We start from the raw sequence: 15,112 nt of genomic DNA, 5'->3' as shown, positions 1-15,112 counted from the left end.
CTAATATTTATTGAGAGTACACCACGTGCCAGGGGTGTTGTATCTGTCATTTCATTTCACACTTAGGACAGTCTATGAGATACGTGTGGCTGATACCAGTGTCTTACAGATAGATGCAGACCCTGAAGGTTGGAGAGTTAGGTCATTTGTCTGGTCACACAGGGAAGGTATGAAGCCAGTACCCAAACTCATGTCAGATTTACTAAGTGGTTCACATCCTTAACCCCTACATCATACTGCCTCTCTGGATATTATACCGGGTGTCCATATGTCTTAATGCCTTTTCTGAAGTCAGGTTTTGCCAGAGGAAAGGAGATAAGAGAGTAAGAACATCAGAGTTGCCTGGGTTCAAGTCCCAACTTCACCACTGGTTGTACTGCTTCAGGGAAATCAACTTCTATGAACTGCAATTCCTCATCTATCAAATAGAATTATAGAATCTTGCTCACAGGACTGCTATGAAGATTAAATTAGAGAATACCTGTCCAATGCTCAGTGCAATGTTGGTGATTAATAAGCTTTCAATAAACAGAAGTTATTGTCATTATGGTTCAAAGGAGAAAGGCCAACCCAGGCCCCTTCAGAGCATTGCTGGTGGTCAACCTTGAACAGAGGGGCCATGCTCCAGCAGCGTCTTCAGCTTTCAGCAACCCCAAACATTCCCTGACCTAAAACAGAAAGGCAGATTCCAGGAAAAGCACACTTGATCTCAAATATAATTATGTCATAAAAGATCAGCTGCCGTTCTTAGGGAGCCCAGTGAGGACACATGACAAGGGTGTTATCAGCCCTGTAGGGTCATATCACACGTTCATGGCCGTCTGGAGTGCCAGGCCATGCTCACTGCCATGGGATCCCTAAGTGTTCTGATGGTTCAGAGACCTCAGTTTCCCCAGCCCCCTGTACAGACAGCAGTGATCTTGATTAGGGTCCTGCTCAGCTATATATGACATGAGTTCAGTTTTCAAGGTAAATGTTTTAAAACCAACGAAAATGATCTTAGTGTTTGTTTATTTTTTCAAAACAAATTCCAAAAGGTATAGACTTTCCGGCACCATCTCTGACTCTGTTCTATAACCCCTCTCCACAGGCAGGCCCGTCCACTCCCTGCTCTGAAAACACACCAGGCCTTTCCAGCCCCTGCGTCTTTGCTCCTGCTCTCCTCAGCAGGAATGAATCATTTCCTAGTCTACATTTGAACACCTTGTTACATTTTCCTCATTTTCAGACCTTTTTTATAAGATGCTGGTTATGTGTTTGTTTCCCTACTAGACTGTAGGTCACTTGAGGACAAGGACCATCTCCAGCCTATTAGAAAAGGCAAAGAGAGAAACTGAATTGGTCCTTAAGATGTGATGCAGACACATTTCCATAACCAAAAATGGAAGCCTTCCAACTCTCACAACAAATCCCGGGCCATGTGGCTTACTTACTCTTTAATATATTGTAACTAGAGGCCCAGTTCATGAAAATCGTGCACTCGGGAGGGGGGTCCCTCAGCCCAGCCTGTGCCCTCTCGCAGTCCGGGAGCCCTCGGGGGATGTCTAACTGAAGGCTTAGCCCTGCTCCCCATGGGTTGGACATCCTTAGCGCTGCCACGGAGGTGGGAGATGCTCCCACCCTGTGCTCACCAGCAGTGAGCCCGGCTCAGGGCTTCTGGCTGAGCGGCACACCCCTGTGGGAGTGCACTGACCACCAGCGGGCAGCTCCTGTATTGAGCATCTGCCCCCTGGTGGTCAGTGCACGTCATAGCGACCGGTCGTTTCACCGTTCGGTTGATTTGCATATTAGCTTTTTATTATATAGGATATTTCATTATACATTGCAGATAAGCAAGACATTGGCATCTATTTTTGTGAAGAAAAAAGCAGGTTTGACCCTAACTGATTTGGCTCAGTGAATAGAGCATTGGCCTGCAGACTGAAGGGTCCCAGGTTCGATTCTGGTCAAGGGCATGTACCTTGGTTGTGGGCACATCCCCCGTAGGAGTTGCGCAGGAGACAGCTGATTGATGTTTCTCTCTTATCGATGTTTCCAACTCTCTCTCCCTCTCCCTTCCTCTCTGTAAAAAATAAATAAAATATATTTTTTAAAAAAGCAGGCTTGGCACCTTTAAAAATTGTTTTTTAGTCTTTCTCATTATAAATGTGTTGCTGCTCTTGATGCAGTGCTTAATACTTATTGCTGGCTCCCCCTCAGGTTCAGTTTGGACCTTGCAATTAGTTAAATGTTGCAGGTCTTCATTTTTCCATTTACTTTATTAAATCTCTCTTGTTGGGATTGTAATTGCCTGTGGTAATCAGAGAACACAGAGACCCAGAATAATTTTATGCCATTCCAGGGGAAAGCAGGAATAAAAACTGGCAATATAGGAGTACTACCTGGAAATCATATATGAGGAAAAACAGTGATAAGACCTTCCAGCACCTGAATTGGTTCTGGTAGGGTAGAATTCTTAGAAGGATGACTTTTATTTCAAAATAATGAGTTTACTGGTATGCATTTAGAAATTATTCAACATAAGCATTCTGGTATTCCAGTTGTCATACTATAGCTGTCTGACACCTTGTCTTGCAAGCTCTCCTCTCCTTTCATTCTCTTTGCGTCTTCTCCCATCTGGCTTCTCTAAATTAATATTTTTTGTAGCTTTCATTCTATTGCAATGATTACTTTCATGTCTCTTACTGCTTTCTTTAACAACTTTTAATGACCTAAGAAATCATTGACTTGGTTCCATTTTCCACTCCCTCCAAGTCAAATGGTAGCATATCCTACACCCTATGTTTACAAATATCAGAGAAGGCAGAACTAATTCTTTCTGCCTTATCCTCACGAAGGCATTCCTGGGTTCTTGACAGAGCAATATACCGAGTTTCCCCGAAAATAAGACAGTGTCTTATATTAATTTTTGCCCCCAAAGACAAGCTAGGTCTTATTTTCAGGGGATGTCTTATTTTTCCATGAAGAAGAATACGGTACACATTTATTGTTAAATGAAAATAAAGGAAATTTATTACCTGTATATGGTACGGTAGTACGGTAGTTGTCAACACAAACCAGACAAACTGTGAATCCTACAGTATCAAGAATTTACTCATTTATTCAATGACAATCATGTCATCATCTTCTGGAACATCATCATAACAATCCAATTCCTGAATTTCCTGGTGAATTTCTTGTGACTCCATTTCTTTCAGAATCAGTGGACAAAATCTCTCATGTTTAGCAATAGCACTGTCTTTAAATGAGTACTTCTTGTCAAGGTAGCCTGCTCGCAGTGCATTTGCAATGCAATTGTCAGTGATTTTCTCCCATGAATTCTTCACCCAAGTCACAACTTCTTGCAGTTTAGGTTTCACAAAGTTTCCACGCTGATTTCTCTCCATTCTATTTTCAATGTAGTCATTAATTTCCATGCGCAAATTGTCTTTGAATGGCTTGTTTATTGCAATATCAAGAGTCTGGAGATAGGCCGTCATTCCTGTGGGAATCATTATCTGATCTATTTTTCTTTCGTGAAGAAATGTCTTCATGTCTTTAGCGCGGTGAGTGCTGGCTGCATCCCAGACTAGCAGACCTCTTTGGCTCCCTCGCATAACAAGCGGCAGCATTAAATCGACCCACTTCCTTATAACTGCTTGTGTGGCCCAGGCTTTTTCAGTTTCAAGAATAAAAATGCCCAAAACACATTCATCTTTTCCTTCTTGCCCTTAGAAATGATTAAAGGTGGGATTTTAGTGCCATCCAGACGAATTGCCAAAATACAGGAAACACATGCACTTTCGTAAGCAGTGGAGGGAATGTACGCCAAGGAGGCACCCCGCTGTTCAATTGTTGTTTGAGATGATTGGCCCATAAACACTGCAGTTTCATCCATAGATATCATGTTGGAAAGATTGTATTTAGAGAAGTCAGCATCATCAATAAAGGACTTGAATGCAAGTGCTTGCTTAATAACTTGAGTATCTTCCAACCTAAACAATGTTGTAGATCTTCTTAAAGACAGTTCACTTCGCTGAAGGAAATTATCCAGCCGGTGTTGTGATGCTTTGAAGTCTTCGGGGGCTATGTCAAACTGTGGTGCCATTGCAAGGGCAAATTCTTGAATCTGAGCCCTATTCACAACCAAAGCCTTTGCTCTCCTGTCAACAACCCATTCACAGATCAGGTCTTCCAGCTCGGAAAATAATGGTTGCCGACCTGACCCACACTTACGCTTTTTAGCATTTCCCTTGTCCACTTGTTCAATGAGGTTACCATACTCTGCTCGCCATTTTTGGACCAACCGGATACTCAACATCTTCTCTTTGCAGAAAGCAGTAAGATTTTGGCCCCAAGAGTCTTCCACGGTTCCTTTCTTGTACTCCACGGAGTAGCTTTTTCTTTTTGTGCTCATTTCTAGGGGTAAAAAAAAAAAAAAGGAATTGGGGTATCAAGGTGGGGGGAGGGGGATCACTCAAAATGACACAGGAGTGATCAGAGGGGGAAATCAAAATGGCACAAAAGAATCAGAGGGGGGGCCAAAACCGGTTTGGCTCAGTGGATAGAGCGTCGGCCTGCGGACTGAAAGGTCCCAGGTTCGATTCCGGTCAAGGGCACATAACTTGGTTGCAGGCACATCCCCAGTAGGAGGTGTGTAGGAGGCAGCTGATCGATGTTTCTCTCTCATCGATGTTTCTAACTCTCTATCCCTCTTCCTTCCTCTCTGTAAAAAATAAATAAAATATATATTTAAAAAAAATAAATAAATAAAGGCCTAAGTATCTCTATTAAAAAAAAAAAAAAAAAGAATCAGAGGGGGGATTACCATTTTAGTAACCCCTTTTGATCCTCCTGTGTCATTTTGATTGTCCCCTCTGATCCTCCTGTGTCATTTTGATTGTCCCCTCTGATCCTTCTGTGTCATTTTGATTGCCCCCTCTGATCCTCCTGTGTCATTTTAAGTGATCCCCCTCCCTCCACCCCTGTGCCACTGAACACCTTCACCAGACATCCCCCCTACCCCTTTATCAGACATTTACCCCTGGGGCCTGCCTGGGGACTGTCACTGGGCTTGCTGAGGCCTGGATCTGGGCTGGAGCAGGGTCTGCCACTGACTGAGAACCTTCAGTCATCATGAAGGCGGCCGCGAGCATCAGGTAGTGTCACCAGAGACAGACCAGCACTCACCACCTTCGCCGCATCCCATCCGCTCTAATCCTCCTGTTCTTCTACACACATCTGCCAAAGTCTCCTCCTCTCTCCCACCCCCGCGCTCACCGCTCACTCTGACCTCCACTCCGCCTCCACACAGCAGTGACATCAGGATTCCGCATAATGTCACTGGTTGCTAGACGCCAGTCGGGGCGGCCCTAGTGACCAGTTTACGGTAAATTAATTTTCATTCTGAGACAGAGCCTGGGGGCCTTATTTCGGGGGATGCCTTATATTTCACCCAGAAGGAAACCTGTAAGTAGGTCTTATTTTCTGAGGATGTCTTATTTTAGGGGAAACACGGTAGTATAGGAAAGTGGTTTTCTACATTGCTAAAATAAACAAGCAAGTCATGAGAACTGTATCTGCAGAAGTCATTTGTCCATTCTTTCATTTATTTGCTGTATATGTTTTTTAATGCCTCCCATCAGAAAAGTGCAAAGCTAGGTGCTTCGGGTGGATAGCCTTGAGTAAGACAAAGACACTGCCTCAGGGACTTTTTATCCAGAAAGGGAAATAAGACAGATGCTCAAATCGATATAATACAGAGACACAGGTAGCAGGAGGAAGGTGCCCCAAGGGAAGCACAAATGGCTACAGAAGATCAATGAAGGAGAGATTACATCCCATCAAGAAAGACTGTTGGAAGTCTGAGTCAGTTTAGGGAATGATGGGTTTGAAATCAGTGAGGCATTCAAGTGCAAGCACTTCAGGCAGTGAGAAATTGGCAAGAGAAGGGTGGGAGGAAAATACAGAGTCTAAAGTCATGTTTCAAAGAACTTGTTCTCAGTGTTCTGATTCCTCTTTTGACTACTGAGATGCTTTCATTGCTGCTGCTTCCAGAGTCCACATGCAGACAGGGCTCTTCATTTCCCAGCAAAGACACTTCCTGCTGCAGCTGAGACATCCAGGATCAACGGTCAAGGATTGCTGTTTAGGTGAAGTGCATTTTAGTTTTTAAAATGAAAGATCTGTTTCAGTTGTTTTTCTGATTTTCATGGTAATACATGTACATACAGTATTTTATCTAAAAGTATAAAAAATGTTTTTTTAAAAGTCATCTAGCCTGGCCAGCATGGTTCAATGGCTGAGCATTGACCTGTGAACCAGGAAATAACAGTTCGATTCTGGGTCAGGGCACATGCCAGGGTTGCAGGCTTGATCCCCAGTGTGGGGCATGCAGGAGGCAGCCAATCAATGATTCTCTCTCATCATTGATGTTTCTCTCTCTCTCTCCCTCTCCCTTCCTCTCTGAAATCAATAAAAGTATATTTTAAAAAAAGAATGTCAGCCAGGATTGGGGTTTCAATTCCCAGTCAAGGGCATGTACTTAATTGCAGGTTCAATCCCCGGCCATGGTCAGTTGCTTACAGAAAGCAACTAATCAATGTGTCTCTCTTAGACATAACTTTTTGTATTATTTTCTCTTTAACTAAAAATAATATATCATAGCCTCTTTGACATAGTAGTACACATCTACATCATCATTTTGAATTCCTGCAGAAATATTCCAACCCCTTACTGATAAATGAGAGGGTATTTCCACTTTTATACTGCTTTTAGAGAATACTATGATCAAAGTTCTTGCATGTTCATCCTGTTTATGCTTTTGAGGTTTTTTTTCCTTAATATAAATTTTTACAAGTGGAATTACAGAGTCAAAAGACATATTTAACTGTGTTAGTACATTAGACAAAATTGTCTTTAGACAAAATTTAACATCAAGTGGTTTAAACTTTGGCCTCATTTTGCCTGCCTTTAAAGTACTTCTCACCTGTCATGTGATACTCCCTTCCCATCTGTACACCTGTCTTGACGTTCATTCTTGCGAGGCCTGAACTGACTTTAATTAATAAGATACTCATTTTCATGGCTCTTAATGACCCATTTTCATGAACATTGAAATAACTTCTAGAACCAAATGAATGAAGCTATAATGAACACAGCAAAGACAGAAGAACTGTTATGGAGTGACCCTTGAATGACATACCTCAAAGCATACCATTGTTACTGATGTTGAGGCATTTTGAATTAAAATCAGATAATCTGTCTATCTGCAATGTGAAATTTCCTTGATCTTATTATTAGCATTTTCTGTTCATTGAAATGGTCTCCAGAATCTTTATTTTGAAGATCTCTTGCCACTTTCCCCAACGTATCTCCTATTGCCATTACAGAGAAAGAAAAAATTTTCCCACACCAAAGAAAACTTAGATTTGGACTAAATCTCCCCCTCTCTGTTGATGGAGTCACAGGTCCTTTGGCTTCCATATTCCTTTCTGCAGTTCAATGGTAATAGTAACTCAGGATTATGAACCAATAATTACTATGTCCAGTAAACTTAAACTCTGCGGCATTTTCTATCACAATCATCACATCCTAAACTTGCAAAATACATCTGTGGGCAAGCTATACAGTCAGGGGGAGTTTTACTTCAGGACTCAGATCTTATTTCATGTCCTCACATTTCTCTGAAGAAAAAAAATTGTTGCTTATAAACATTGAGTTGAATTCTAACAAATTTCTCAAAGTTACAAAACAAAAGAAAAATCTAGGCCCTAGCTCAGCCGTGGGCAAACTACGGCCCGCGGGCCGGATCCGGGCCGTTCGGCTGTTCTATCCGGCCCGTGGAGCTGAAAGAGCAGAGGGTTCTCTTGCTCTCCCCTCCGCTCCTTCACCAGCAGCAGTGTTAACATGGCAACGTGGGGAAACACGGCCGCAGCTCCTTCTTCTGAGTGGGCGGATTTATATCCACCTGTTCAGTAGAAGGAACAACCTCTCAATCTTCCAGAGGCTCCTTGTAATGCCCGTGGACGCGTCCCCCGACATCACCCTGGGAATGCGTAGACACGTTATCTGGTGATGTAGGGAGACACGCCCCTGGAGAGCACAGTATCAGAGCATTAGCTAAAAAGGAGACCAACAACACCGTTCCCACTGAAGTTGATGTTTTAAAGACCAAAAACCTTTCAACCCAGTCTACATTGCCATCTACATCTATGTCCCGGGCATAATTTGGAAGTTGCACTAAAGAAAATGTTTAATTTACTGTTTACACATTTTGTTCTTTTCTATTTGTTTTAGTTTTAAATTATTTTATTATATTTAAGTTTAATTTGAAAGGCTTTTGTATCTTTCCTTTGTTAGGCAATTTTATTTTGCCTTTGCCATCTTCAATATAAGGTATGTTATTGTGCTATGATTCCTCCATTTTTTGAAGTTTCAAATTATAATAATTAGTGTTTACATTCTTCTTGTTAAAATGTTTGAAATGAATAAAACTATTGAAATTAAAAAAAAAAAAGACCGTACCCTTTTATGTAATGATGTTTACTTTGAATTTATATTAGTTCACACAAACACTCCATCCATGCTTTTGTTCCGGCCTTCCGGTCCAGTTTAAGAACCCATTGTGGCCCTCGAGTCAAAAAGTTTGCCCACCCCTGCCCTAGCTGGTTTGGTTCAGTGGATAGAGCGTCACCTGCAGACTAAAGGGTGCCAGGTTCAATTCTGGTTAATGGCACATGCTGGGTTGAGTGTTCAATCCCCAGTGGGGGAAAACAAGAGGCAGCTGATCAATGATTCTCTCTCATCACTGATGTTTCTATCTCTTTCTCCCTCTTTCTTTCTCTCTGAAATAAATAAAAATATATTTTAAAAAATAAGAATTTAGTCTTGAAATTTTAATCTAAAAATACCAATATATGTAATGTAATTAAAATTTGTAATTGTAAAAAAATACATATGTAATGTAATTTCATAAAACCTAATCAAAATGAGTAATTACTTTTTCTTTTCAGTGGTTTGATGTTTGAATGAGTACCTTTCCACTGTGAAACTTGATTTTCTATTATTCTCTTCACATATTAGGCATACAATAAATGTTTGTTATAATGAACTAAATTTAACACACTTAAGTCAATATCTTTCATACATTCATTATAGTAGTTTATAGCTGGAAAATGTATTAACAACAGCCACTTTAGTGTGGAGATAATACCAAAGAGAGCTTTTCTGAGCTACCTGAGGTGAGTTGTTAAATTCTAATTTAACCACAGCCAATAGTACCAATTTATTTTAAATAATTTGTCTGACTCTTAGAAGGGAAGAATAATTTCGGGAGCAGACGTAGATCAAGAAAATTGATATTAAATGGCAGGATTAAAGGGATGCATATTTTAAATTCTGGCTTCCTGCAATAAATAGTCAAAAACTCTCTTACCAGAAAATATTATCTTGAATTGAAAAACATTCAGACCATGGTAGATTTTTAGCCCAATTAAATTTTCTCCTCCCAAGTAGCCTATTTACTAAAGCTGTATGATAGGTGTTAATATTGTCATTTAATAAACATATCTCTAATGGAAAAAAAATAAACTATATTCCAACATGTAAATGAAGAATTCTTCTCAAAATATTAGCTTTATTTGAGGTTACTGCTTTTCTTTTCCAACTGATCTATCTCTTGGGAATTAAAATATACCAATAAGTAGAAATAGTAACACAAAACCATAAAATATGCTCTTCATAATATGTAAATGTCCTCCCATGTTCTCAGGATAATAGCACACTGCAAGGACAAGAAAATGCCTAGAAGTGTTTTCTTTTTTAATCATATTCAAGCAGCCCCATTTTTTCACTGCAATGCACTTTGCCACTCTATTCATTCAAAACTTCTTAATAAGCACGTACAGCACTTTCCGGTGTCTTACTGGTTCCAAAATACAATAAAGCACGCTCTGCTCACATTACAGCAATTTGCCTTAAGAAGAGCATTTCAGAAAGATTTTCTCATGTGGGAAATACTCCATTGTTTAATAAAACAACTTTAGCTTAAATATAATCATAGAAATATTTTGAAAGGTAAGATAATGTTCTTTAGAAACCAATTTAAAATTTTTAAAAAGTGCATGCTACAATAACCAACTCATCTGGTTTCCCCAAAATTGTCCTGATTTTTAAACTAAAGTCCTGAGTCCTGAGTACTCCCCACAGACCCAAACAGACGGGAACAAGCTCCAAGGGCCCTTCTTTTACCTCTATAACTTACTTCAGTAAAAAATATTTTAAAATTTAAAAAAAATTGGTTACCCTAGACAGTGGTCAGCAAACTCATTAGCCAACAGAGCGGTAAACTGCCCTAGTAAATGCAATTTTTGAATGGAGATATTAGAATGGTCAACCTACTCTGTTAATTGATTTAAAAGGCCTTTATTGAATGCCCTGCTATGTATATAAAGCACTGTGCTGAACAGAAACTGGTCAGGGTCCAAGCAGGAAACAGACAGCACAGCCACACTGGGAAACGTGAGGAGAGTTTCATAGCCTATTTCCAGAGGTGTGGGCAGAGCTAGGGAAATCAACAAGATGCCATGGAGTATCCTGGGCTAGCAGCGGGGAAACACTGGCACTTGGATATGGAAGGTAAGGAAAGATTATCAGAACCTGGAAAGGCAACTCTTCAGTAAGGGTGACCCCTTTAGAATTCACCACAACCCAGCAAGGAAGGAACGGAGAATTCTCACTCCGCCACCCTCCAGACTCATATCGGTGCCAGGTGCCACCCGTTGGTTGAATCCAACTGGAAGGCAGAGGGAGGGAATCTGTTGATGAAATCCTCCACTGCCAGCATTCTGGGCCATAAAGCAGAGCAGAGTAGGTCTGGGGAGACCCAACGAGACTCAAGCCTGGTCTCTGCTCTTAGCAATTTAAATACAAAAGAAATTTTAAAGCATTATTTTAAGCATGTACATACCATTTACCTGGGACAACTTGCTAGTACCAGTGAGTGTTGAAATCTAACTAGTTCTTGCAGAAGTAACTATAAGTTAAGGTATTAGTTCTTTATGACTCCTGACCTGGTCTACACCTAGTTAATTTAAAAGGAATAAGCCATGAGGGTTAAAGAGATATTTGTGTAAATATGAAATTATTTACCTACACTAGTTTCATAATTGAGCCTTATTTTGAAGCCTTCCCGCGTCGATTCTCTCCCTTTATAATTCCAACAAAATAACATGAGAGTATCCTGAGATTTAACCTGCCAACATTTTCAATCTGAAGTACCCTGCTCTAATTGAAGGCGAGCATCTCCACGCTTTTCCAAAGTGTGTCCATTCTTGTCAAAGCCAGAAACAAATGCACAAATTGCCAACTAATGCAACTGACTGTATTTATATACTGTCTACAACTGGTTTGCTGAGTGGCAACTTTAGTTTACAGAAGAAAAATTATAGGAACTCATCATTGATGTGATCCTCAGAATGGTTTCCTAATATCATTCCCTTGTTACTATTAGTCCAATTTCTAGAGGTTAAAATCCCAATAAATGTACCATAAGATTAGATTCCATCCTGATAGCATTCAAACTGCTAAAATTCCTCACAATCACAGTATCACAGTAGCTGATGTCTCATGAAAGGACCATGAATTTTCATGGGAAAGATCATTACTATCTTTAGAGTGATTTTTGAATGTGTTACCCTGAGACTCCATTCCTTCCTTTGTAAAATGAGGGAAATGGTAAATAACTCATTGGCTTTTATAAGGATTAAGTAATATAATTTTCAAACAATACCTGACACTAAGTAGGCCCTAAATTAATGCTACTTCCCACCCTTATATTCCTAATTTATGCATGCAGACCTCAGAGATATTGCTGGTTCAGTGCTGACCACCTCCATAAAGTGAGTCACATGAATCTTGGTTTCCCAGAGCAAATAAAAGTTATCTTTACACTATACTCTAGCCTATTCAGTGTGCAATAACATTATGTCTAAAAAAATGGACATACTTAAAAATATTTTATTGCTAAAGAAATGCTAAGTCATTATATGAGCCTTCAGCAAATCATAATCTTTTTACAATAAAGGGAAACCCAATGAGGTATGCCTGTATATGTTTAGATACTAATTTTAGTAACTTAAGAAATGTGTGTCATGGAATCTCCAAATGTATCTGTTCATCTTTGATCCTTGACACTGAGTTCGAAGGTATGTGGGGTGAAGTGAGACAGTATAACGTTCTATTGAACAAAGGGTTTCCAGAATATTGTTTCAACCCACTTGATATGATCCAAATCAATAATGAATGAAATTTATCCCATTTAAGAATGACCCCCTGCCCTGGTGCCAGCCAATCAATCAATAGAGATCACAACCCTGAAAAGACACACCTGAAAAGCTGCTGAATATTCTATTAAGATCTTCCCCTGGGACCTCCCCTAAAATCTCCACCCTGAAGACCCAGTGTGCTCTCCCTCCCACATCTTTCCCTTTCCTATCCCCTTCCCCCTTCCCCTTTCCCCTCCTGGCCCCAGGCAGGTTACCTTTACCTTCCTCACTCCCAAGCTCCAAGTGTCCTTCTTTTATCTCTATAACTTGTTTCCTAAGCCCATTTCTTCTAGGAATTACTTCTTCTATCTCTGACATACATTCAAATGAGGGAGAAAGATAGAAATCTTACATATTTATGGGAGTCAAACTTAAGGGTTTTTCTTTTCTTTTTTTTTTCTTTTTTTTAAATAAATCTTTATTGTTTAGATTATTACAGGTGTTCCTCTTTTTTTTCCCCCCATAGGTCCCCTCCACCTGATTCCCCACCCCACCCCATGCCCTGACCCCCTGGCCACTGTCTTCATCCATAGGTGTAAGATTTTTGTCCAATCTCTTCCCCCACCCCTCACACCCCCTTCCCCCTGAGAATTGTCAGTCCATTCCCTTTCTATGTCCCTGATTCTATTATATTCATCAATCCATTCTGTTCATCAGATTTTTATTCACTTGATTTTTAGATTCACTTGTTGATAGATATGTATTTGTTGTCATTTTGTTGTTCATAGTTTTTATCTTTACCTTTTTCTTCTTCTTCCTCTTCTTAAAGAATACCCTTCAGCATTTCATATAATCCTGGTTTGGTGGTGATGAACTCCTTTAGCTTTTTCTTGTCTGTGAAGCTCTTTATCTGACCTTCAATTCTAAATGATAGCTTTGCTGGGTAGAGTAATATTGGTTGTAGGTTCTTGCTGTTCATCACTTTGAATATTTCTTGCCACTCCCTTCTGGCCTGCATAGTTTCTGTTGGGAAATCAGCTGACAGTCATATGGGTACTCCCTTGTAGGTAACTAACTGTTTTTCTCTTGCTGCTTTCAAGATTCTCTCTTTGTCTTTTGCCCTTGGCATTTTAATTATCATGTGTCTTGGTGTGGTCCTCTTTGGATTACTCTTGTTTGGGGTTCTCTGTGCTTCCTGGACTTGTAAGTCTATTTCTTTCACCAGATGGGGAAAGTTTTCTGTCATTATTTCTTCAAATAGGTTTTCAGTATCTTGCTCTCTCTCTTCTTCTGGCACCCCCATAATTTAGATGTTGGTATGCCTGAAGTTGTCCCAGAGGCTCCTTATACTATCTTCATATTTTTGGCTTCTTTTTTCTTTTTGTTTTTCTGGTTGGGTGTTTTTTGTTTCCTCATATTTCACATCTTTGGTTTGATTCTTGGGGTCCTTTGATCTGCAGTTGAATTTCTGTATATTCTTTATTTCAGACAGTGTATGCTTAATTTCTGACTGGTCCTTTTCCATTTTTTTGGTATTCTCATTAACGTCCTTAAAGGTCTCACTAAGCTCCTCGGAGGTCTCATCAAGTTTCTTGGCAGTTTTTAGAAGATTCTTGAGTAACCTTATAAATGTGGTTTTGAACTCTATGTCCAATAGTTTGCTTTCCTCCATTTCTTTCATTGACATGTTTCTTTGTCTCCGCATTTTGCTGCTTCCCTGTGTTGATGGAGTGGTTTTCTGTGGTAGGTGACCAGTGGTTCAGCCTATTACCTGAGGTGGACACTCTTGGTGCACCCCTTTGTGGGCTGAGTGCAAAGTCTTGGTGTAGTTAAGCCTTGATTGCTGTTGGTACACTGGGAGGAATTGACCTCCAGGCCAATTGGCTGTGAGGACCTGCTGTGTCTATAATGAATGAACTGCTGTGCTGGAGACACGCTTCTGGGGCAGGACTTGCTTCAGTAGGGCTTTGATGCTCACTGAGTCTGCCTCTTGAATGTGTCACTTATGGATGTGAGTAGTTGAAATCTGGTGTCATCTCACACTGACCACTAGATACACTAGCTTCTGGATCTCCAATGGGGTGCAGGTCAGCTACTGTCTGAGGCCACCCAGCAGGAGCTACAGCGAGAACTACAGTTTTCTCCTCTTTGCTTGGGGTTTGGAGGTTTTGGAGCTGTCTGACCAGAGCTGCAGTTTGTTAGGTTAAGCTGCGATAGGGCAGACCATTTATATGCAAAAGCCGCTGCATGGAGCTTGGGTGGCTTTGTAGATTGTGCAGGGCGGGGTCTCAGGGAGTCACTAGGCTAGGGCGTGGCAAACAGCGATGGATGCCAGTCAGCCGTCTCTGCGTCTCTGCGTTTCCAAGTCCCCGCGTCCCACGCCCCAGCGCAGTAAACAATGATTGCTGCACTCACCTCTGCAAGAAAGCCACCCTCACTTTCCGACCCGATGGCAGACAGTCCAGCTTCTCCCGTAGGAGTTTGGGTCCCCAGTGTCTCCCCAGAAACTGGAGTTCAGAGTAATCGGGAGCTTGTCTCCCTTCGGGTTGAAAAAAGCAGCACACCCAGTCACCCGCCGCCAGCCCGATTCGCACGCCTCCATACCTCAGCTTTTCAGTGCTTGTGCACGTCTCAAGGCTCTTTTCTCTTTCCTTCTAGTTGTAGAACTTCCACTCAGCCAGCTTTCCCATGGTTCTGGGTGATAGACGTTTTGTCTTTTAGTTGTAGTTTTGAAATTGTTGTGCGAGGCAGCAGTTTAGGTGTTTACCTATGCCACCATCTTGGTTCGCCCCCCCAAGGGTTTTTCTTAGACACATAAAAAAGAACTTGTGCAGATGTGGGGTGGGTTGGCAATACATACCTCTTTA

The sequence above is a fragment of the Plecotus auritus genome (assembly GCF_963455305.1).
Source record: "Plecotus auritus genome assembly, chromosome: 2".
Taxonomy (NCBI): domain Eukaryota; kingdom Metazoa; phylum Chordata; class Mammalia; order Chiroptera; family Vespertilionidae; genus Plecotus; species Plecotus auritus.
This window is presented reverse-complemented; position numbering follows the sequence as displayed.